At 36.5% G+C, this 25,294-nt stretch overlaps 1 long non-coding RNA gene and 1 pseudogene across 1 annotated transcript in view; both read left to right on the plus strand.

Annotated features, from left to right (window-relative positions):
- LOC143643690 (uncharacterized) overlaps positions 1–25,294 on the plus strand; it is a 216,855-nt gene that overhangs the window by 176,706 nt on the left and 14,855 nt on the right. The window lies entirely within an intron of this gene.
- On the plus strand, positions 12,700–13,282 carry LOC143643689 (polycomb complex protein BMI-1 pseudogene; annotated as a pseudogene).

Raw genomic sequence — 25,294 nt, forward strand, 5'->3', positions numbered from 1 at the left:
AAAAGTGCAATAGTACTGCCATTTATGTTTATGCATGTCATTGCCTTCACTGAGTATCTTTATTTCTTCAGGCAGCTTCAATCTATGCCTATTATCCTTCCCTTTCAACCAGCAGAACTCCCTTTAGTATCTCTTGTAGGACCAGTCTAGTGATGATGAACTCCCTCAGCTTTTGTTTATTTGGGAATGTTTTAATTGCCCCCTCAAAAGACTTTTTGAAAGAAAGCCTTGCCAGATATAAACTTCTTGGCGGAGAATTATTTTCTTTCAGCACTTTAAATATGTCTTCCCACTGCTTTCTTGTTTCCTTGATTTCCTATGAGAGATAGGCATTTGAGCTTATTGAAGGTTCCTTGTACATGATACGGTGTTTCTCTTCTGCTGCTTTCATATTTCCTCCTTATTGTTGGCATTCTGTCTTTGATTATAATATGCTGTTGTATGGGTCTACTTGGGTTTATCCTGTGTGGAGTTGTTTTGAGTGTCTTGGATGTTTATATTCATGCCTTTCATTAAATTTGGAAGTTTTCAGTTGTTATTTCTTTAATATTCGTTACCCCTTCCTTTCTCTCTTCTCCTTCTGGGATTCCCACAATGATACATTGGTATGTTTAATGGTAGCCTATAGTTTCCCCAAGCTCTGCTCACTTTTCTTCATTCTTTCCTCTTTCTGTACCTCCAATTAAATTATTTCAATTGTCCTACCTTAAAGTTATTTGATTCTTTCTTTTGCCAGCTCCAATTTGTTGTTGAACCCCTCTGGGGAACTTTTAGTTCCTGTGACTGTGGCTTTCAGCTCTAGTTGATTCCTTTTAATACTTTCCATCTCTCTATTGACATTCTCTTTGTGTTTATCTGTTGTTTTCCTGATTTCCTTTAGTTCTTTGTCCATGTTTTCCTTTAGTTCTTTGAGCATATTTAGGACCATTTTTTAAAAGTCTTTGTCTGGTAAGCCCCACATCTGATCCTCCTCATTGATGGTTTCTAATGCTTTAATATTGTCCTGTGCCTGGGCCATCACTTTTTGTTTCTTTTCATATTTTGTAATCTTTTGTTGAAACCTGGACATTTTGTTATCTTAATGTATTATCACTGGAGTTTAGAGTCTCAGATGTGTTCCTTAAGCTTATATCCAGCTCTGTCTTGAGTCTTCCTTGAGTGTCTGCAGCTAACAAGAGATAAAAAAGGAAAACAGAAATACCTTTCCCAGTTTTTGCAGATTGATCTGTTCAAGAGCTCTCCTAAGGGCTTAGCCATTCTGTAAATTTAAGAATAGCTCCAGGCCAAATATAGGGCCTCCCTGATCATTTCTGTACATGCTTCTAGTCTGGGGTATGCATGTGTGGACATAGAAATTCTCCCATTTATGTATATAGGAATGTCCCATCTTCCCTAGGAAAGTTTCCTCATGGTCCTGGGCACTTTGTATGTTCTACAGCCAGCAATTCCTTGCCCCAGGCACAACATCTTCACTGCTTTAGCAAGACAGTTCTGTAGGAACTTCTGTAATTCTGTAGGAGAGCTCTGTGAGCTGTCTTCTAGTTCAGGGTAAGTCTGGGAAATCAAGTACTTCAAGCTACTACCTGAGAGACTGAACCTGACATACATGATCCCAGTATGTGCATGAGGGTTACTCTTATATGTCCAGAACCAGGACCAGGCATCCATACTCAGGGTGCAGGATGGCTCCACACCAAGCCAGTAAGGGGAGATGGAGGGACCAGCCAAGTTGCCATACAATCCCATCACTTTTAAGTAGCCTTTTTCTTGATTCAGTCCACACCCTATTTCTGCACTCCTTTAACTGTTTCTGGGGCTTTGAAAAAGATGTTTCTGCAGTTCTTACTTAATTTAATTTTGTAAATAAACAACAACTAAGCGAGAAAAGTAGTTGCTAGTTACTAGGACTTTCCACAAGTATACCGTCCTCCCCGTTCAGAATTGGCCCAAGAATAGAAAAATAAAATATTGGAACCAAATAGAAATTTATCCAGATTGATCATAATTCTAGTTTATTTGAGAACTAAATTTGACAGTGTTTTATTATATTATCTGGGAAGAACAGATGGTTCATTATATGAGTGGTTTTAATGGTCCACTTGGAAGAAAAAGACTTCAATTTATATCCTATGTAAAAATTATAGATAGGTTAAATATTTCAATGTTTTTTAAAAATAAAATGTAGAAAAATTAAAACTTTAGAAAAATATTTGTAAAATCTGTTCTGTGGAACCATCCTAATCAAGACAGGAAACACAGAAGACATGAAGGAAAAGAGATATTTTTAATATGGTAAAATATACCATGACCAAATCAAAACAAGTGATGACCTAGAAAAAATGTGAAATATATGGTAAACAAAAACTTAATATCTCTGCTACACCACATATCCCTACAATTTAAAAAGGGAAACTATAGATTTGGACAACTTATATAAACATGAAATTTATATACAAGGAAACCCAAATGCCCTAAAACACATGAAAAGAGGCTTAACCTCCTTAGTGGTCAGGGAAATGCTAGGAATGGTAACAAAGATACTACTTTCACCCACAAACTGACAAAAAAAATAAAAAGAGTGATACTATTGAGAGCAGGAGAGGATGTTAGAAAACTGGCATTCTTATACATTGAAGAGATATGTAATTTGTCAGCCATAAACTTTTTGGAAGATAGTCTGGCAGCACATATTAAAATGTATTTATTTGAATGTATTAAACTTTCATTTGTCCTAGCAATCCTGCTTTTTAAAAAAAGTATGCCATTGAAATAAAAACATCAACAATTGAGGTTGTAAGTTCAAGGATGCTTATTAAAGCAATGTTTATAGTCATAAAATAAAACTGAAATACAGTCTTATTGGTAAATAATGTTAACTTCCAAAAAGCTTTAGGTGGTTGAAAGCTTCATACTCTCCTATAATCTCATTGCCAGATTGTAATAAAGGTAAGTCTCAGACTCAATTCTGCTATATGTATAAATATTCATTAGCAAGCAAGCACAAAAGAACCACATCGCCAGTTCTAGAAGCTCAATTAAGTCCAGCACTATCCTTTTGGTTGCTGTACTCACCATGACAACAGCTTCATTGATCCAGGTATGACAGTATTGCAGAGGCAATTACCCTTAAGGAACTGCATCAGGCCATTGGAAATCCTCCGAAACAAACTAGACACAGGGCACCTTACGATCAAGTCTCAGGCACCATCCCTAAGGATGGGGTCCTTAGATATCACAGGCCTTACTGAATCTTAATCCCTTTTCATTTGAAGGAGTGGAGTGTCTCTACAGCAGTTTAGATATGCCATATACATTTATACCACCAATTTCACCAATGAGAGCCCATTTTTAACAACCGTTGTGATATCAAGCTACTAGTTTCATCTTTGAAAACTCATTTCTGACATTCACTGTATCAGCCAGCAAAGTGTCCTTTTTTGACCAATGATGAAGACTGCTGAAGCAGTTGTAGCAGCCACTTTTGGATTAGGATAACTAACTGTTGTTCGGATATGACTTTAATTAACACAGACATAGAATAGCATTGTCTGTGTCCATTCATTTTAAAACAAATTAACTACATCATTAACAGTGTGGCAGCGAGGAGGAGCAGGATTCTATACAAAAGTTATTAATATTGGTTGGGTAGAAATGAAAGGGAAAGTGGAAGTAAAGAAACTATTCTTAATACAACTTTGTATTATTTCATTGGACAAACATGCATATATTATTTTTCTACTTTAAAAATTTTAGGAACATATTTTTAAAAGGCACAGTAATTTTATAAAAGTAAAAGCAAGATTACCTTCACATATTCTTCTTTCCACACAGAGTATCTCCTGTCCTTTTACATTATTAGGTAATTGCCTTTTCCTCCTCTGGTTCTCAATTTAAACACCATGTCCTTTGGGAAGCTTTTCTAACTCCTCAGACAATTACATACTTTTTTGCTATCCTCCCATATCACTTGTGGTGGTTTGAAGCTGTGTGTAGCCCAGAAAGACAGGTACTTAAATTTAATCCATTCCTGTGGGTATGGATACATTGTAAGTAAGACCTTTTTGATGAGGGTACTTCAGCGAAGGTGTGATCCACCTCATTCAGTATGCGTCTTAATCCTCTGACTGGGGTCCTTTATTAACAGAATGAATACAGAGAAATAGAAAACTATGCACATAAGAAGTTGAAAGCAATAAAACCCGAAAGAGAAGGGAAAGACCAGCAGATGCCCCAGATGCCTTGTCATGTCACAGAGGAGCTAATGATTGCCAGCAGCCGGTCTTCTGGAAGAAAAGATCACCTTAATGATGCCTTGATTTTGACATTTTCTTGGTCTTAAACTGTAAGCTAATAAATTCCCATTGTTAAAGCCAACCCATTTCATGGTATATACTTTAAGCAGCCTAGGAAACTAAAACAGCACCCTTAACATTTTCTAGCATAAAACTTATAACACTTCCTATTTGTCTGTTTTTCCTCTTAGACTGTATATTTTCTGACAGCAGAAACTTTGCCTTATGCAATTCTATATCTCCTAAACAGTAGTAGACTCTTGGTAAATATGTGCTGAATTCATGTATGAGTGAATGAGTGTTGTGATATAGCGTTTAATTTTTCATGACACTTGTTGTTCTAGTTTGCTAACTGCTGGAATGCAACACACCAGAGATAGATTGGCTTTTAATAAAAGGGGATTTATTTCTTTAGTTCTTCAGAGAAAAGGCAGCTAACTTTCAACTGAGGTTTTTTCTTACGTGTGAAGGCACAGGGTGATCTCTGCTGGCCTTTTTTCTCTCCAGTCCTCTGGGTTCCAACAATTTTCCCTGAGGTGATTTCTTTCTGCATCTCCAAAGGCCTGGACTGCGAGTGCTGAGATGAGGTATGCTGAGCTGCCTGGGCTGTGCTACACTGGGCATTCTTATTTAAGCACCAGCCAATTAAGTCAAAGATCATTCATTGCAGCAGGCACACCTCCTAGCCGACTGCAGATATAATCAGCAACAGATGAGGTTCATGTTCCATTGGCTTATGCCCACAGCAACAGAACTAGGTGCCTTCACCTGGCCAAGTTGACAAATGGATCTAACTACCACACTTGTCTTCACAATGGTTATGAAAATAGTCTCAGTAAAATTTAAAACTTTCTTGCCCAAACAGTTTCTTAAGGGACTAAATGGGTCATCAACAAAATTTTCAGTATTAACATTTGCAGTTCATAAGGAGGGAGTAAAAATCTACCCCTATAATAATAATGTTATAATAATAAATTGTCAGGCATTATGGAGTAATTTAAATTATACTAGCCTACACTCCTTTTTTTTTTTTGCATGGGCAGACACCAAGAGTCGAACCCAGGTCCCTGGCATGGCAGGTGAGAACTCTGCCTGCTGAGTCACTGTGGTCCACACTCTACATTTTAATTCCTGGACTCACAATTTATTAAATGTGAAAATTTGCAAAAGACATTTAAATACTCTAAGTCTTGGTTTCATCATCTCTAAAATGGAATAAAATCACTACTTCTAAGGTTTATACAGGGATCAAATGAAATAATATATGAGAAACACTCTTTTAATTATAAAGTGAGATGTACTTTTTTTATTATAATGAAGGTAAGATAAAGTCTCACATTTCATTCTGGAGCTTTAAAATTTATCCATTTTAAAGGCCTGCATACACCAGATTTAATCTTTTGGATTATAGATAATCCTAGAATTATAACATATTCGAGTCTGAAAGAATTGCAAAATTCAAGTCCACCTCCCTATTTATAATAGGAAAACTGAGTTCCAGAGAAATTTTATGTCTCTACTGAGGCTACCTAATAAGTTTGTTGAACTGAGCTCGTAATATCTGAAAGATCATCTTACTATCTTTTGACCAACTTTTTGTGACTTAGAAAGGAACTGACTTCACGCAGAATTTGCCTTGATTTAACAGAAAGAAATATATTAATCCTAAATATGGTACAAAGACTTCTTTCAGGCTTAGGGGATTTACTCCTGGGTTTAGAAGTGAATTCAGCTATTTCAACCACAAATGCAAATTTGCAAATTTATCTGAAAAATGTGTCTTCTGTTGGACCATTTCATAAATAAGTCTTATTGCACAGTTTGCATTAGCTTGTGCAAGCCTTATTCAACCTCCTGCAACCCCAGTGAAACAAAGAATAACAACAATGAAAAAAAATTCTCAAGTCTGACACATTAAAAAGAAAGACTGTGAACCACAAGCCCTGCTTTCCCATTGATTTTTTTGTTTGGGTGAATTATTTGTGTTGGGGGGGGTGTTTTGTTTTTAGTATGGTGACAATAACAATCCCTTACACTCGTGTAGAACTTCAGAGATTTCAAAGCAGAGTCTTACACATTCTCACAACAGCCCTGTGATAGAGGCATGTCATTTTTCTAAGAAAATCCAAATGGTTTTCAACATGATCTCCTCTTTTGTTTCAGGCATATTATAATTCAAGGAGTGATAAACCTCAAGTGTGAAGGGTCAGAATAATTCAGAAAGATAAACCTAACAGTTGAGTTTTTTCAAAGGAGGTGTGTATGTATGTGTGTAAATGTATTGATGTGAATGATAAAGAACAGCAAGAAAATATGAGAGGAGGCTGGTAGAAAAAAGAATCCAATTATCCATGAAAATAGTAAAACTATAGAAACTGGATTTATTATTTTTAAATTTCCAATATTATACTCTTCTTAATTAAGATTAAAGACTAATTTTAGCTTCAATTTCTGGTAATTTGTAAGGTTTATTGTAGTGGTGGAAGTTATGGTTGGATTACTTCTTCAGTAACCTGTAGCACCAGCTGTGTAATATAAATTTGAGACAATATAGTGTAGTAGGTAGAAGCGTATACTCTGGAATAAGACAACCTGAGTTCAAATTCAAGTTCCGACATTTACTAGTTGTGTTACTAGTTTTGTATGATGTTATGTGAGTCACTGAACCTCTCTGCCTGGAGTTATTATGGAAATTGAATTGTTTACAACAGTGTCTGGCCCAAAGTAGGCACTATGTATGTTTGCTATTACTCTTATCACCATTTTATATTTTCTGAATCTATGCCACCAATCCCTTTTTAACTAGGTATTAGAATTTTATTATGTGTCTTACTATGTACAAAGCTTCAGTTTGGGGTCAATATTTTCTGAAACTTCTCATGTAGCAAATTGGTGTGAAAGTATTTTACAATTGGTTGTGCAGTTTCTTACATGATGATTAAGAGTCCTGACTCTACACCCAGACCATCTACATACCTCTTTATACTTATGAGCTATGTGATCTTTCACAAGTCTTTAATTTCCCTGAAGCTTGTGGGGGAGGGGGGTTGGGGTGGATAATGCTATCTACCTCATTAGGTTATTCTGAATCTTAAATGAGATAATGTACACAGAGTGCCTATCAAAATGACTGTCATATGGTTGTGGAATTACTATTAGTCAATGGTAGTAGGAGAAGTATACTTGCACTCCGAAACTAAACTTCTATTTTTAAAAAAGTAATCAAAAGGATAGATATATACTAAAAGAATAGCTAAAGTATAATGAGGGCTTATTATCTGTGCTAAGTCTTACATTAACATTTATATATGCATTATCTCATTTAATTATCACAAGAGTCCTATGAGATAAATACTATTTTGATAATCCTGTTTTTCAGATTGTTTAAAGTGAAACTTGAATTTCAGTGGCATCGTAGATTGAATCATGTCCCTCACAAAGACATGTTCAAATCCTAATCCCTGGTTTGTTGATGTGAATTCAATTGTAAATAGGATCTTCAAAGATCATATTTCGTTTCTGAAAAAAAAGATAAAGCCAAAATGAATCAGGGTGAGCCTAAATCCAATGAGACTGAAGTCCTTATAAGCACAGGAAATTAATACAGTCAGTCAGTGGAAGCCAAAGGAGGAGCTAGAAGAAGACAAGTTGCCTGTGACAGAGGCAGAGATACATTTACGAGCTAAGAAATGCTGAGGATTGCCAGCAAAACACCACAAGAATTCAGCAGACTCTGGAAGAAGCATGGCTTTACTACACCTTGATTTTGGACGTCTAGCCTCCAAAAAATAAATTCCTGTGCTTTAAGTCGCCCTCCCCACCCTCAAAGATCCTATTTGGATGAGGCCAAATTGAATCAGGGTGGGTCTTAATCCAATATGGGAGAAAATATAGAGAGAAAATCGAGACAGATACACCAAAGACTGAGTAGGAGGAGTAGGAGCAGGAGGAGACAGATTGTCATGTGATGGAAAATTGCTGACAAGCCACCACCAGAATATTACAGACTTCAGAGAAAGCATTGCCTGCTGATACCTTTTATTTTGGGTTTCCAGCCTTCCAGAATGTGAGACAATAAATTCCTGTTGTTTAGGCCAGCCAATCTGTGGTATTTGTTATAGCAGTCCTGGCAAACTAAGATAAATGGTTGCCAGAGGACACACAGCTAGTCAAACTATGGAGCATAATTTAGTCCCTAATCTCCCAGAAGCCACTCTCAATCATTCTGTTACTTGACCCTCACCATAATATTTAACCACTCATTTTAAACTTGTAGAGAATGCTGGCTGTTTTTTCTAGATATTTTGAAAGTGTTGCTAAAGTAAGAAAATACTATGTATAATTTTGAAATATTAAAAAATTTTATAAAATTTTTATATTTTATATTATAAAACATATTCTATAATATGAAATATATTTCAATATATAAATAACCCATAAAGAAACCACACATTGCCATTGTTTTACACTGTTTTGGCCAAGCAACATTTTGAGCTTATTACAATTACCATCATCCCATGTATTCTTTTACAAAAAGAATATCATTTGGGATCAACTTTAAAAAGTTTTTTTATTAGAGATGTTGTGGATTTGCAGATCATTCATAAAATACAGGATTCCCATACACCATCCCACCATCAACATTTGCATTGGTGTGGAAATTTTGTTACAATTGATAATAGCACTTTCTTTTGTAATTCTACTATCTTTTAATAGTACTTACATTTGTTGCAATTGATAAAAAGATTATTAAAGTAGTACAATAACTAAAAGATTATTAAAGTAGTCCATAGTTCACTTAGGGGTATTTTTCCCCATAATTCTGACCTTTTTTTTTCATGAATTTCTTTATTTTATTACTCATCTACTCATACACTGGATAAAGGGAGTGTCAGTCACAAGATTTTTACACTCACACAGTCACTTGATAAAGGCTATATAGTTATACAATCATTATCAAAGATCAAGGCTACTGGGTTACACAATTCAACAATTTCGGGTAGTTCCTTCTGGCTATTCTAACACACTAAAAACTTAAAAGAAGCGTCTATATAATGAGTCAGTAGTCATAATCATTTGTTAAATCTTAATTTCTCAGTTACACATCCTCCCTCTCATTTGATCATTTTCTCAATCTTCAGAGATATCTGGGCAATGACCATTTTAACTTCATGCTGGAAAGGGGTATTGACCAAAAAGGGTAGAGGAATGAAACTGGGTGATGGTCTTAGAAAGACCAGAACCTCTGGGTTTCAGGGTTTATCTGGCATAAGAACAATCTGGAGGCGTTAAGTTTCTTAAAAATAAACTTACTAAGTAAAACTTTTATAGAATCTTAGATAAAGTCCATAGTATTCTCTAAGGTTTTCAGGAACACTGTTGGTTAGGGCTTGGCATAGTGTAGCAATTTGCAATATCTGACTGAAGTTTGCATAAGAGTAAATTCCTGAATGACCCCCTTGTCTCTATTTGGAATCTCTTAGCTACTAAAACTTCATTTTGTTTCATTTCTTTTTCCTCTTTTGGTCAAGAAGGCATTCTCAATCCCATGATGCCAGGGCCAGTCTCATTACCAGGGAGACTTGTATCCCTGGGAGTCATGTCCCACGTAGAGGGGAGAGTAGTGAGTTTACTTGCAAAGTTGTCTTAGAGAAAGAAGCCATGTCTTAGTAACAAAAGAGGTTCTCTGGGGACGACTGTTAGGCATATTCATAAGTAGACTTAGATCTGCCATTGCAGAAATAAGTTAAGGGCAAGCCTCAAGATCAAGGGCTTGGCTTATTAAATTGGGAGTCCCCAATGCTTGAGAGAGTATCAGAAATTCCTCAGGTGGGGAAGTTTAAAAGTTCCATATTTTTCCCCAATCTCTCAAGGGTACTTTGCTAATACTTTTTAAAACTTTTTGCCCAAAATACTCTAGAATGTATCAGGGTATTACGTTAACCTGTAAAAAAACAAGATCTCATTCCCTATTCTAGGTTCTTTGTAATTAGGTTGTCTGAATAAACTGACTAGACAGGTTAAATTAGAACATGTGCTGCAGAAAATTTAAATTTTAAACAAAATAAACATCTCTTCCTTTGGCTTCACACAGAAGTTGAAGTTTTAACATACAAACAATATCATCCTTCATCCTTTATTCTGGCTTTCCTTAGTCCTAACTAGATCTGCTTCATTTGTATATATAATTGAAGTCTGATCTCTTTTTCATCTTCTTTAACAGTTGCTATATGGAGTAATGCTGACTTTCAGAGCTGCAGAACTCTAACAGTCTCAGGTATCACACAGATACCTGAAGTTCTGGGAAACTACCAGGTTATACACAAAGAGCACAGCATCTCAGAATTTAGAAATAACAGTTAAAACACAGGAATAATTGTAACTGCTCTAAGAGCTTAAGAACTAGGAAACTTTACAATGAGTGTTATTGAACATTCTGTACCCCTTAATCATCTATTGCCCAATCTCTTTTTATCCCAATACCCTATGTTCTCAAATTCAATTCTCAGAGTTTGCTCATTATAGTTAGTTTGTATTACTGAAAAACATTCAATATTTGTGCTTTCATTTCTGGCTTATTTCACTCAACATAATGTCTTTAAGGTTCATTCACCTATTTGCATGCCTCATGACTTCATTCCTTTTCTACAGCCACTCAGTATTCCATCATATGTCGACATCACTGTTCGCTCTTCCATTCATCAGACTTTGTACCCTTAGGCCACCTCTATCCATTGGCAAATGTGAATAATGCTGCCATAAACACCAGTGTACAAATGTCTATTCATGTCCCTGCTTTCAGTCTTTCCAAGTATATACCTAATAATGGATCTGCAAGATTAGGGCCTGCACCATTCTACTTCCCTACCAACAGTGAAGAGGTATATCTCTCACTCCACATCTTTTTCAGCACTTATATCTTTCTGTCTATTTTTTAAACAGTTTTATTCACACACTGAACAATCCATCCTAAGTGTACAGTTAGTGGCTCCTGGTATAATCACACAGTTAAGCATTCAACACCACATCTATATGAGAATATTTCCATTTCTTCAACAAAGAAGGAAGAGGAAAATAAAAGAAAAGGAGAAACAGCAACAACAAAAATTCCTACCCCTCCCTTATATCCTCCTTTTATTGACATTTAGCTTTGGTATATTGGCTTTGTTGCAATTAATGAAAGAATATTACAATGTTACTATTAACTGTAGACCCTAGTTTGCATTAATTGTGTTTTTCCTAATATCATCCCATTTTAACACCTTGCAAAGGTTACATTCATTTGTACTCCTTCATATAAAAATGTTCTAATATTTGTACATTTAATCACCATCGTTGTGATTTGTTTTGCTAAGTTATAAAGCCCCAGTTCTTGTCCTCTATCTCCTTCTGGTGTCATACATTCCTTTATCCTTCTTCTTTCAGCCATACTCACACTTAACTTTGTTCATTATGCTTACAGTATTGTGCTACCATCACACAGTATTATGCTATCCATTTCTGAATCTTTACAATCAATCTTGTTAAACATTCTATATTCTTCCAGCATCAAATCCCCAATGTCTACCCTCTTTCTATCTCCTTGTGCTGGTTTAAAAGGATGTATGGACCCTAGGAAAGACATGTTTTAATCAAAATCCCATTCTGTACTGGCAGAATAATCCCTATTCAATACTGTATGTTTGAATCTGCAATTTGATAATCTCCCTGGAGATGTCTCCCAATCAAGAGTGAGTGTTAAAATGGATTAGGGGAGATGTGTCTCCACCTAATCCTCCTTTTATTGACATTTGGGTGGATCTTGGTTGGTTTACTGGAGTCCTATAAAAGAGGAAACATTTTGAAGAATGAGAGATTCAGAGAGAGCAGAGAATGCTGCAGCACCATGAACAGAGTCCATCAGCCAGTGACCTTTGGAGATGAAGGAGGAAAATGCCTCCCAGGGAGCTTCATGAAACCGGAAGCCAGGAGGGAAAGCTAGCAGATGCCATGTGCCCTTCCAGCTGAGAGAGAAACCCTGAACTTCATTGGCCTTCTTGAACCAAGGTGTCTTTCCCTGGATGGATGGGGGGTAGTCCCCTTTTTAAAAGCCATTCCGTTTCTGATATATTGTATTCCAGCACTAGCAAACTAGAATACTCCTAACAACCTGTGTGCTCAACTTTAACTCTCAGAGTTTGCTTGGGAGTTATAGTTAGTTCATATTAGTGAGACTGTGCAGTTTTTATCCTTTTGTTTCTGGCTTATTCACTCAAAATAATATCCTCAAGTTTCATTCACGTTGTTGCACGCATCATGACTTTATTCCATCTTACAACTGCATAATATTCCATTATATATGTATGCCACAGTTTGTTTATCCACTCCTCCACTGATGGATATTTGGGCTGTTTCCGTCTATTGGCAATCATGAATAATGCTGCTGTAAGCATTGGTGTGCAAAAGTCTGTGTTCCTGAACAGATTGGGTTGTAAAGTAAACAAAGACAAAGAGGAATCTAAGGAAGAGGTGAATGATAAAAGATACCTACAGTGCCCTGCGGCGATGACTGTGATGCACCTAAGGAAGTTTCTCAGAAGTAAAATGGACATGTATGAAGAGGAACCTTTAAAGGATTACTATACACTAATGAATATTGCCTCCATTTATACCTGGAGAAGGAATGGGCTGCTTCCTTTGAACTACAGAGTTCAACCCACTTGTAAAAGAAGGAAGATCAGTCATCAGAGAGATGAACTGATGACTACTGGAGAACTGGAAAGTGACTCTGGGATCAACAAGTCCAACAGCCTGCGGGAGGCCTCCCCTCCACCTCCTCCTGTTTGCCGATCCCCAGGACCCTGATCCAGTCTCCCCACCCTCAATTTCCCCACATTTCCAGTATGATGAATGGAACCAGCAGCAGCCCCAGTGGGAACCACCAATCTTCCTTTGCCAGCAGACCTCGGAAATCATCAGTCAGTGGCTCTTTAGCAACTTCATCTGGTTGAAACCTGAGACTGTTAAGGAAAAGAATTTAAACTCCTGATTTATTATAGAGATCTTCATGCCATTACAGCTTTATAGATGCTAATAATGTGCCTTTGTCCAATTTGCTTTCTTTTGTAGTGACATTAAATTTGGCTATAAAAGATGGACTAGGTATGTGATATTCACATGTGCATTCATTGAAAAAGATAGTTCTTATAAAGGGTTTCTGGGGAGAGGCAGGCAAGATTTGTGTGTGCCTGTATGTTAGGAAAGATGGGAAGTGGTTTCTGTAACCATTGTTTGAATTGGAAATATGGATATGAGCCTTGGGCCATAGTTTGTTTTAACCCAACTAACGCCTACATTACATTCTTCTTGATTGTTCTTGTTATGCTGTTTTGTGAACCTGTAGAAAACGAGTGCTTTTTATCTTGAAATTTCAACAAATGAAAAGAATATTCATAGAATAATGCATTCTATGTAGCCATGTCACTATGAATAACAATTTCTTGCATTTAGCCATTCGGATTCCTATGCTTCCTTTTTTTTATTTCTCTGTTGCTGCGCAAACCGATCAAAGGAAGGTAAACTTCAATTTTACAACCTATATGCCTAAAAACGGGTACTACCGTTTATTTTACCGACTTGTTGAAATGATTTGCTTTTGTAAGAATCAGATGGCATATGCTTATTGTATAATGCCATATTGGTGTATGAATAACAGGAAACAGTATTATATGATATATTTATAAATACTATAAAGAAATTATTATCATGTTTCATGCACTCAGAAATGGTTGTTAAAATTCTCCCAACTGGTTCGACTTTTGCATCCAGCCAATGTTTGACATTGCTTATCAGAACAGAATATTTTTAATGTGGATATCTAATTCTAAATTCTGTTCTAATGGAAACAATTAGCAAGTCTTTACAGTACTGACTTTTGTCCGGTAATACATGTTGACTTTTAAATTTTATTGATGTAAAGAAAAATATAACCGTGGAATATGGAAATAATTTGTCCATTTTCCATGGGTTATGATGGAATTAATGGGTTTTTAAAATGTATCACAATAATTCTAAAATAAATTTTTAAATATTCCAGCTCTTTGCTGGAGGAAAGAATTTTACCTAAATTATTTTAATAAGTGGTATAGCAGTAATTTCAAATTTAAGACTTTAACAGTAATAAACAATGGTAATATGCCTTCTCTGTAATATCTGGAAATGGAAGCAATTTATTATGGCTTCTACAGGTTTTAATTTTTAAATAGAGTGAGCATGTTAAACTTAAAATATGAATAACCTCAACAATTTTCAATTTGTGTTTTGCTTTGGTCAAACTTTGGTGTGTGTTCATCACCTATCAGTTATTTGTGAGGGTGTTTCTTCTATATGAATATTGTTTTATGTTTGTATGAGAAAAATTGTAGCTAAACATTTCATTGTCCCTAGTCTGCAAAAAAAGCATAATTCTATTGCCTTGTCTTGCTTGAAGTCATTAAATCACTACTTTTGCATTAAAAAAAATCTGTGTTCCTGCTTTCAGTTCTTCTGAGTAAATACCTAGTCATGGGATTGCTGGATCATATGGCAATTCTATATATAGCTTTCTAAGAACCTGCTAAACTGCCTTCCAGAGCAGCTGCACCATGCTACATTCCCACCAATAGTGAATAAGTGTATCTGTTTCTCTATATCCTCTCCAGCACTTGTAGCTTTCTGTTCTTTTGATAATGGCCATTCTAGTAGGTGTGAGATGATACCTCATTGTGGTTTTGATTTGTATTTCCCTAATAGCTAGTGAAGTTGAGCATCTTTTTATTTGCCTTTGAGCCATTTGTATTTCCTCCTCTGAAAAGTGTCTGTTCATGTCTTTTGCCCATTTTAAAATTGGGTTGTTCTTCTTTTTGTTGTTGAGTTGTAGGAGCTCTTTGTATGTTCTGAATATTAAACCCTTATTCAATAGGTGGTTTTCAAATATTGTCTCCCATTGAGTAGGCTACCTTTTTACTTTCCTGACAAAGTCCTTTGGTGCATGAAAGTACTCAGTTTTGAGGAGACCCCATTTATCTATTTTTCTTTCATTGCTTGTGCTTTGGGTTTGTGGGATCAACTTTTAAATAACTTTTTCCTTTATATGATGGCTTTCCCTAATTATAAATCTAGAACATGCTCAATTCAGAAAGTGCAGGGAAGTAGAAAGAAGTTTGTTCACCTATAATCATGCATGGTCAAAATTTTGGCACATTATCCAGTTTTTTTTAAAAATGAAAATATCATTATTTGTAATGATCAATATGTTGTTTTTCAGTTGAGAACCCAAAAAGGCCAGCCCAATAAAAGGGAGCTACATAATAGGAATAAATGCTATAGCCTGAAAAAGAAGGACAAAACTGAAATAGAACTACTCTAGCAGAGCTCCCCAAAAAAGGCTTCAATAGGATCAAAGTGGTTATTTGGTAGTTTTACTGCCTGCCATTATAAACGTCAACACTTTGGAGATTAATTACACTATCCTGAACCACAACAATGCCTTATCCAGGAGACACAGCATCATTTAAAAATTACTAAACAAAGAATAAGGAAGGCTGGCTAATAATCAACAGATAATATAGTCATAGAAGCATATAGAGATAATCCAGCTATTTGAGTGAGTGGATAAGGACTTCAAAATAACTACAATTAATATTTTTAAGGAAAATAGAGGAAATATAGATTAACTAAATAAAAATAGGAAATATTGCAATAAAGAATTAGAATGTATATTTAAAAATCAAATATACCCCTAGGTCTGCAAAATACAGTATCTGAAATTAAGAATTCAGTAATTGTGTTTAACAGAAAGAGTCAGGAGTATAAACTGAAAGACATGAAAATAAAAATGTATTCCAACTTAATCATAAGAAAAAAAAACAGAAAAAAGAGAAGGAAATAAGAGCAATGAGGCACACTTATGAACATCTAGCATGCATGTAATTGGAGTTCCAGAGGGAAAGGTGAGAGAAATAAGCAATATTTGAGAAAATAATGACCAAGAACTTTTCACATATAATAATAGACATCTATCCACCGATAACTGATAAAACTAAGTGAACTCCAAACAGGATAAATACAAAGAAAACCACACCTAGATACATCATAGATGAGCTGCTAAAGACATTATTATATCTACTCTGTCATATATATATATATTACATGCTTATATACCCTAAAATCCATTTCTGGGCCAGTTTTTCTGTTTCGTTGATCCTTCCATCTGCTTTTTATTCCATACTACACTCTCATAATAATAATATAATACAAAAAAAGCTACTTTCCCTGCCATTTCACTTTATTTCAGGATTTTTCCTATTTTTGTAGTTCACTATTATAACCTTAACCTTAAGATCCCCAAGAAAGTCCTCAAGAAAATGTTTATTGGACCTAAATTAATCTTATCCATTTATTAAAGAGATTATAGACACTTTGGCAATAGTCATTATTCACTTAGAGTACTGATATACCTCCATTTATGTAGGTAGTCCCAGATCTCTTACGAAAGTATTGTAGTTTCCCTTTACCCATTTTTTACTACCTCTTTTTCACCATGCAGGGTAAGAGTAAGAACTAGGAGAACAATCTAAGAAGCAATTGCTTGTCTAGATTGCCCCAATCCCAATCTTGCTCATTTGGGACCCCAGGAAACAAATCCTCTTGCCTTTTATAATCCAATTTCCTTCCCAACCATGTTAATTATTAGAGCGATAAGATAATGTGTATGAACAACCACATGATTTATTAATGCAATCATCTAAGCAAAGTAGAAACAACAGATCTGCAGAATCCCAAACACTTCCTAACAACCTTTCTTGAAATTACATATTTATTTTAACCAAAACCACCTCCCCTCCTCCCTTTGTTTCCTTTCCTAGTGTCTTCCAGGTTATACCCTGCTCTGGTATAAGGTTATACCAGAGCAGGTATAAGGGTATAAGGGTATAAGGGTTATACCCTTATCTCCACTGCTTTCGTAAGAGATCTCCTGCCTGTAGTGCTGTGTACTTTCTTTGGCTTTAACATCCACTTCCTTAAATTGGCATATTATAATACAGGGAGTTGTTTGTACCCTAAAATAAGTCATCTTGCTTGGTACCTGTGCAGTCTTTCTTTGATGATAAATCCTGATGCTGTTTCTTCTATTATCAAAGCCCAGACTTGTATTTCTGTTATATCCTGTAGACACCTGTTAGTATTAAATAATCTTTATTTTCAGTCCTTGGACTTTTGGGGATGGAGGGCAGGCTGATTCTCCTCTGATTGCTAACTGCTTAATTTTGAAATTTTACTTTAAATTGTACATATTAATATATTTTATTGCCAATTTTTGCCTCATCCCTTTATGCCCCGAGTTATCTTTTTATTTCCTATAATTCTCTAGCTTTTTATCTTCTTTTGTAAAGCAATTCACATTTGGATTTTCATTGGTTTACAAAAATATCCCCCCTTTTTTAAACTTTTATTTATTTTCTCCCTTTACTTTCAATAACTTGATATCTTTTTCATACCTTTTTAAATACCTTCTCCCTTTACCTTTAATGCCTTTTAAAATTTTTATTAATAAAACCAATCAACATATCATATGAACATTCTTTTTTCATCACACAGTTGTATATTCATCATCTTGATAATTTCTTAGAACACTTGCATTAATTCAGAAAAAGAAATAAAAAGACAACAGAAAAAAATTATACATACCATACCCTTTACCCCTCCCTTTCATTGATCGCTAGCATTTCAATCTATTAAATTTATTTTAACATTTGTTCCCCCTATTATTTATCTATTTTTAATCTATATGTTTTACTCATCTGTCGATAAGGTAGATAAAAGGAGCATCAGACACAAGTTTTCACAATCACACAGTCACGTTGCAAAAGCTACTATCATTATACAATCATCTTGAAGAAAAATGGCTACTGGAACATAGCTCTACATTTTCAGGCAATTTCCTCCAGCCTCTCTGTTATGCCTTAACTAAAAAGGTGTATCTATTTAATGCGTAAGAATAACCTTCAGGATAACCTCTCAACTGTGTTTGTAATCTCTCAGACATTGACACTTTATTTTGTCTCATTTTGCTCTTCCCCTTTTTGATCGAGAAAGGTTTCTCAGTCTCTTTATGCCGAGTCCCAGCTCATTCTAGGATTTCTGTCCCACGTTGCCAGGAAGGTCCACACCTCTGGGAATCATCTCCCACATAGAGCGGGGAGGGCAGCGAGTTAGTTTGTCATGTTGGCTGAGAGAGAGATGCTACATCTGAGCAACAAAAGACGTTCTCTTGGGGGTGACTCTTAGGCCTAATTTCAAGTAGGCTTAGCCTGTCCTTTGTGGGGTTAAGTTTCATATGAACAAACCCCAAGATTGGGGGCTCAGCCTGTTGCTTTGGTTGTCTCCACTGCTTGTGAGAATATCAAGAATTCTCCTCTTGGGGAAGTTGAATTTTCCCCCTTTCTCATCATTCCCTCAAGGGGACTTTGCAAATACTTTTTTATTCACTGTTCAAATCCTTCTGGGATTTATTGAGGCATCACTCTGGACAAACCTACAAAATCTCATGCCCTACTCAAAGTTTCATGTACTTATGGTGTTTAATTAAGCTGTCCACATAAGTTATATTAGGAAATGCACTAATTAAACTATAAATTTTGTACCAAACAAACATTCTTTGCTTTAGTCTCACATATAAGTTAAAGTTTTAAGATATTAATTACCATCTATTTTCAACACCCTGCATTACTTTAATGCCTTTTTAATACTTCAATGCCTTTGCTTCCTCCAATATAATAGATGTTTTTCCTATTTGATGTTTTCCGCTCAGTATTTCTTTGATAAAAAACCATTTAACATTATTCCATGTTCATTTTTTTTTCTATTTACATGTGTCTTTCTTAAATTTCAGTCTATATAAAAAGAAGCAGTACTCTGTGATTTATAGCCTGATGGTTGACAAAGTTCCATCTTGGACTCACATAATTTGTGATGATTAATAAATAGGCATCTTTTATAAACAATATTAGGAATTCATGTGTGTGAATGATAATGTTGTTTTTTTACTCTGGCCTCCTTGAATCACAGAACTAAATTTACAGGTCAATTTTAATAACTGTGGGTCTTTTATACCTACAAAGTTTTCTTCTAAAATACGGTTACCTTTTATTATACTCTGTGTCTTTTAAAAGTCTTTAATTCAAATTGACTGTAATTATTTTCCCTCTTTTTAATGCTCACATTGCCATGGCTTGACCACCTGTTTGGCCACTAAAACATCTAGCTTCTTTTGCAGTAACTAGCTGTATAAAATCCATCTCTATTTGTTTTGTCCCAACACATAAAGGCATCACTGTTCAAGGAGCTGATTACTTTGGGAAAAGAATTGAATTAGAGATCAAATCTGGGCAATAGGATATCCAACACAATGCCTACAGGATCCTGTGTCAGGAAATTTCCTTAAATAAAGTAAAGTCTAGAATTTGAAAGTGTTGTTCCAGGATTCTGTAGACAGTAGATACTTGCCCCTGTCTCTTCTTTTCGTAAATTAAGCAAGTTATTAGAAATTAGTTGACTGTGCCTCTGTTGAATCTTGGGTTCTTAAACCAATGCTCGGTCTATCTAATTGATAGCTTCCATTTTTATTAGAAGCTGTTAAAATAGGAAGATACATTTAATAAGCCTGACAAAAAGATGACTAACTAGTGTTAGTTCTTGTTTTTAAGAGAAATTATTGTGTGTGTTTTCCCAAATATCCCTGTGACGATAATTAACAGTGATTACTATAACAGTTATTCACTAATCTTTTTAGCTTGCATTTCTTTGGTTTATTTTCCTTCTCTTTTCTTCTGAATCAATTTTGAGATAATTTTTCTCCCTTTTTCCATAGCCAATTACTGTCAGCAGGATTAAACCTATGATGCTTAAATAATAATGCTAAGGATTAAAACTGAGTTAGCTTCTTAAGAGTTCTCATCAAGATACCAAAGGCTCCATTCTTAGTTCTTTAGAGAGGAAGGACATTATAAATTGTATGGCTAGGATATGCCTTTCACAGACAACAGTGTGATTACTCAATATCCCTCTCCCACTGATTCAGTGTAAAAAATACACATGGAGAATGCAAATAAAGAAGAACTCATTTCAGGTGGTACCACATTCTTGAATCTGCATTTTTGAAAAATTTCTCATTTATAATCTATGGTCTTTTTGAGAGCTAAAGCTGAGTTAAGTAGATAAACTGCCAACCTGAACAGCAATCTGATTGAAGACATTGACCATTCTTTTACTTTAAAGCATTTCCTGGGTTGCATGTATACCTGTTATGGATGATGGTGTGTATTTAATTTAATAAATAGATTCTTATTAAATATTTGGATATATTTGGAATAGATGGACCTCTGCCCTGCAGGATTCCCCCATCAATGTCCATCTACAGAAAAGTTGACCAAAGTTTCATGCTTTGTTTTCACAAGCAAAATAATACAGAGAACACAGGCATTTTTTTGGCCCAAATTATCTAGCTTTGTGCTTCAATGATGGAAATGTTCACTGTCCAATACAGTTGTCTCTAGTCACATGTGGCTACTGAAAACTGGAAATGCATCTGAGAAATTGAATTTTTAATTTTATTTAATTTTAATTAATTTAAACAGATTAAAAATGCCAGGTAGCACTACTATCTTGTGGCACGCTAGCTGCTCCTTTCAAGGTCTGATCACTGAGAGGACTTGGGAGAAGTGAAAGGAACTTTAAAAAACAAAACCCAATAAAAATGAGCACACTTAGTGCCCAGACCTTGCTTGGATCCTAGGTACCATTCTCCACTAAAGAGGAATCAGACCTCCTCTGAGAAATGGCTAACTCCAGAGCTGGAGCAGGGAGAGTATAAATGGATCTGGAACATCTTGTTGAATCTGAAAGCAAGGATGTGTGTTCAAAGAGTAATGGAGACATATTTAAAGAGACACAGACACAGAAGAATTCTGGTTTGGGTCCAGATTGAATAAGCACACTCTACACACATTGCTTCCACAGACTACAACTAAAAACTCTGGACAAAATGCATGAAGCAACCAACAGAGGACTTTAGAAGGTAGATAAAAGTGGGCAGTCTGGGTAGGGAACCCAGTACTTGAGGAACAACCCAACAAGTCAATTCCTGGGATGCTATATAACGTGTCAGGCTCTTGTACAGGCAGGAAAAGGTTGAAAAAAAGCCCATGCTCTCTGTCCAGGGAAGTTAGAGGGGGAGTCCTGTAGGACAGATGAAGTCTTTTGGTCTTCTCTCACCTATTCCAGATGAAAGCTAGTAAGGAAACAGCAGGTCCTTCCCCAAGAGTGACAGCTGCAGCAAAAGAAGTGACCTCTGGGAGGCAAAGCCTTTGGGGTTCTCCACCTTCACCATGTGAGCTCCAGTATTGAAGGAGCACACCTCTCCCCACATTAGCACACTGGAGGTGGCCGCTACAGGGCAGAGCCCTCGGACTCACACATACACCAGGAGAGCACCGGAAACAAAGGGGCATTATAGAGATACCCTTTCTGAAGTGGCCAAAGATTCAAGATTTGAGAATGTTGAATTTTTTTTTTACCCCACTCTGTAGTAATGCAAACAAAGAAAGGAAACCGAACAAAGAGCAGAAGATATTAGGAACTGGTGTAAAATGGATCTAAGGAAGCCTTTCTCTATTCTTCCCTAACACCTATTGGTGGGTTCTCCTTTTCTGACAAAGTTAAAAGTTACCTCCATTGTAGTAGCCATCTTGCAGCCTGGAGGCAAGAGAAACATAAGCTATGTTTCCCACTTTAGGCTACTATTTTGCTTAGGCTAACAAGGTAACACCTAATGACTTGAAAATCAGGGAAATAGAGTAGCAAGACTGTTGCTAAGAGACAGAAACCACAAAGATGGAATCTCCATTCAAGGATCATGACCAAGTTTTCTGGCTTTGGGCATTAGCCCACCATTACTGCCCAGAAGACAATCTAGCAGCCTACTGTCATTTTAAAGGCTGGAACCCCAAGCTTACAAAATAACATCTTATAATTAATTGATCAACTTCTTTAGCAATCCCTAGACCCCAACGTTCAAACTAACAAAGAAAGAACTGCCAACACAGGATAGCCTTCAGAATAGGAATCCCCCCAGAACAGTCCCCCCTAGAGTGGGCATGAAAGCAGAGAACAATGGGGCTTCTGTCACTTGCAACCTAAAAAGCCTTTACTGATACAAACAGAATGTTCGTTTTCTCTTTTCCTGTTAGGCTGTCTCAAGATGCTTTGGTTAAATACCCTTCCCATGTCTTCCCAGCCCCATCATGGACCATGGACGGTTGGTCCAAGTTTATCCCAGCCCTGAAAGTAGAACTGAATGCAGAGTTAAAGGAGAGACTGTGTTCCCTTTGGTCTGGTCTAACATCTTGGTATTCTAAGTCTGGCCTCCCTAAGAAATACTCATGCTTTGATAAACAGCATCACTTTTGACAGTAATTTCCTTACTTTCTGTTAAAATCAGAGTTTGAACAAGATGGGTATTCAAGTTTTCTCCAGGTTCCTCTAGGTCATGAGACTCTCTTTAAGGAGAGTGCACCCTACCTGAGAACCCATTGCATATAAATGGACGGGTCTTTCTAATTGCATGATACAATGCCTTGCAGGTAGTAGGTTTCTTGGTGGTTGTTATAGCGACTAATAATCTGGTGCAGAGCCAACAGCAAAACCTTCCCTGATATAGGCCCATTTTGCCTGACTGTTCTTGCCTTGGGCTGTTGTAGTCTTTTGATGAAGGTCTTAAATTAACAAACTCATTTCGCATCTAGAATTAAGACAACCCTTTCTCTTCTTCTTTTTCCAAATGAGGGCAATTTCATCCCTATCACTCCAAGATCCCTTGTCCACAAAAGCTCAGGTACCAATTAGCCTCCATTGAAGATTAATAAATGATACAATAATGCCAGATAAAAAGACTAATTCTTTGGCCGAGAGAATCACTTTAATTAATTTAATCCCGGCTGAAGGATCAGCTGTGCTCAGTCCTGCTCACCAGCAGGACCCGTTTAGCCCAGTCTGTCCCTGCCCTGAAAGCCAGGGTGTGTGCTTGGGAGCCAGCACTTAAGCAACAATGAGAAACAGATTGTACTGTCAGGCTTCATTAAAGGCCATCATTAGTATTCCAATTTGAAGACCGAAGCTCTGGCTCACCCTTTTACCAATTCTTCCCTGGCGCATTGTGAAGTTTGGTTCAGCTGCGAAATGTAAAAATTCTCCCCAGGCTTCCTGGAGGTGGAAGATGGGTATCATTTGATAACTGTCGCTCTGCAGCTTAAGAGCAAAGCCCCTGGGAAATGATGGTCAGGGGACTCTATTTGAAAATCAGGTCCTGTGCAGCTGCCTGTGATTCGGATATTTTCAAGGAATGGAACTTTCTGGGATTCAGCCATAGCAATCAGAAATAGGATGGCTTTGTCATCTTCCCCAGAGCCTATTCCAACTATTCTCTTGCAAAAGTGTTGAAGATTTTTTAATGGAACCCTAGCTAGTGACAAATAGGAATCACATCAAATCAATTCCAAATTGCTCTGGGCCAAAGGCTCACTTAGAGAGGCAGGAAACTACCCTGGTAGTCCTTTGAAAGCCAACATCAGTCAGAGCACAATTTCTGCTTGCCTTTAGGGAACAGTTTTCAGCCTGCTCACTTCACACAGGGTAGGAAATTTTAATTTTCTGTTTCTGCACACTGCCAATTTTTAACTACTTTCCCTCTGCTAATGCAATTTTTATTTTTAGGTAATTGCATGCGGAAGAGTGAAATTTCCTGTGCTTTTTAACCCTTTTTTCCTAGTAAGTAGAGCAACAGCCTAGGTCTCTCTGCTTGTTTCTGGAATTAGGTCATCTCCCCTGGATGCTGCTTCATCACCTTTCTTTTCTGACTTATCTTCTCTGGCTTTTTCTGTTATTTATGTTGGTCATTATTATTTTGACTTTTTTCAACATGCTTGTCTCATACCTTATTTGGTACCAGGCTGTGCTGTTCCTTTTTAGAACTGGTGTTTCTCTTTTGCACTTGCTTCTAATTTCCAGATGAATGTGTCCCCCAAAACTCTCTCCTTTCTTCCTTTCATCCTTCCTTCCTTCGTTCCCTCCCTCCTCCCCCCTCCCTTCCTTCCTTCACCCCTCCCTCCCTCCATCCTTTTTATTTTCTTTCAATTTGTCATTGTTCAGGCTGCTAAACAGTTCAGGCTGCTCACTTCACACAGGATAGTGTCTAAGAGACATAAAGTTAAAATAGGGAAATAAGTGAAAAAGTGCATGCACCAACTACATCTCAAAGCCCAAATACCTGGTATCCAGAGTGATATGTGACTGAAGACATGGTCTCATTGGGGACATTTTAGCAAAATCAGGGGGTTAGCTAATTTTTAAATAATTATACTTACAAATAAGCCAGAATAAGCCTAAATCTACTTTGTTACAGTGATTTCTGTTTGGGTGTTTACCAGAGCTATGTTCAATGTTAACCATAAGGATAAAGCCTTGGCCCAACATTTACAAGTTTGTCTGGTGAGTTCCATCCTGGCCTTCCAAGCTCAGCTCACGCCATTGTTATTTTGTGGCTTTCTCTGATTCACCCCCATCCCCACCCCCTCAATTAGAAGTGGCAGCAGCCTCATTTGTGCCCCAAAGCTCTACATGTGTTGTTGGATGATAGCAATTTTAGCATGGCATTCTAGTTGCTTCTTTTTGTCTCTATGAGTACCCTACAAGCAAGGATGGCTCCTGTTGTTGTCATTATTATTTGTTTGTTCATTTGCTTTTTAATCCTAGCACATAATCTCACAGAAAAATTACTCAGTAAAGATCAACTCCAAGAAATTATAATTACCACATGTTCCTAGGCTCTCAGTCCACTGGATTGTAAGTTCCATGAGGACACAGATTGTATCTGTCTTGTTCACTGCTACTACCCAAGCACCTGCCATAGTAAATGGCACATAGTAAAT

This window comes from Tamandua tetradactyla, chromosome 8, assembly GCF_023851605.1.
Source record: "Tamandua tetradactyla isolate mTamTet1 chromosome 8, mTamTet1.pri, whole genome shotgun sequence".
Lineage (NCBI taxonomy): Eukaryota > Metazoa > Chordata > Mammalia > Pilosa > Myrmecophagidae > Tamandua > Tamandua tetradactyla.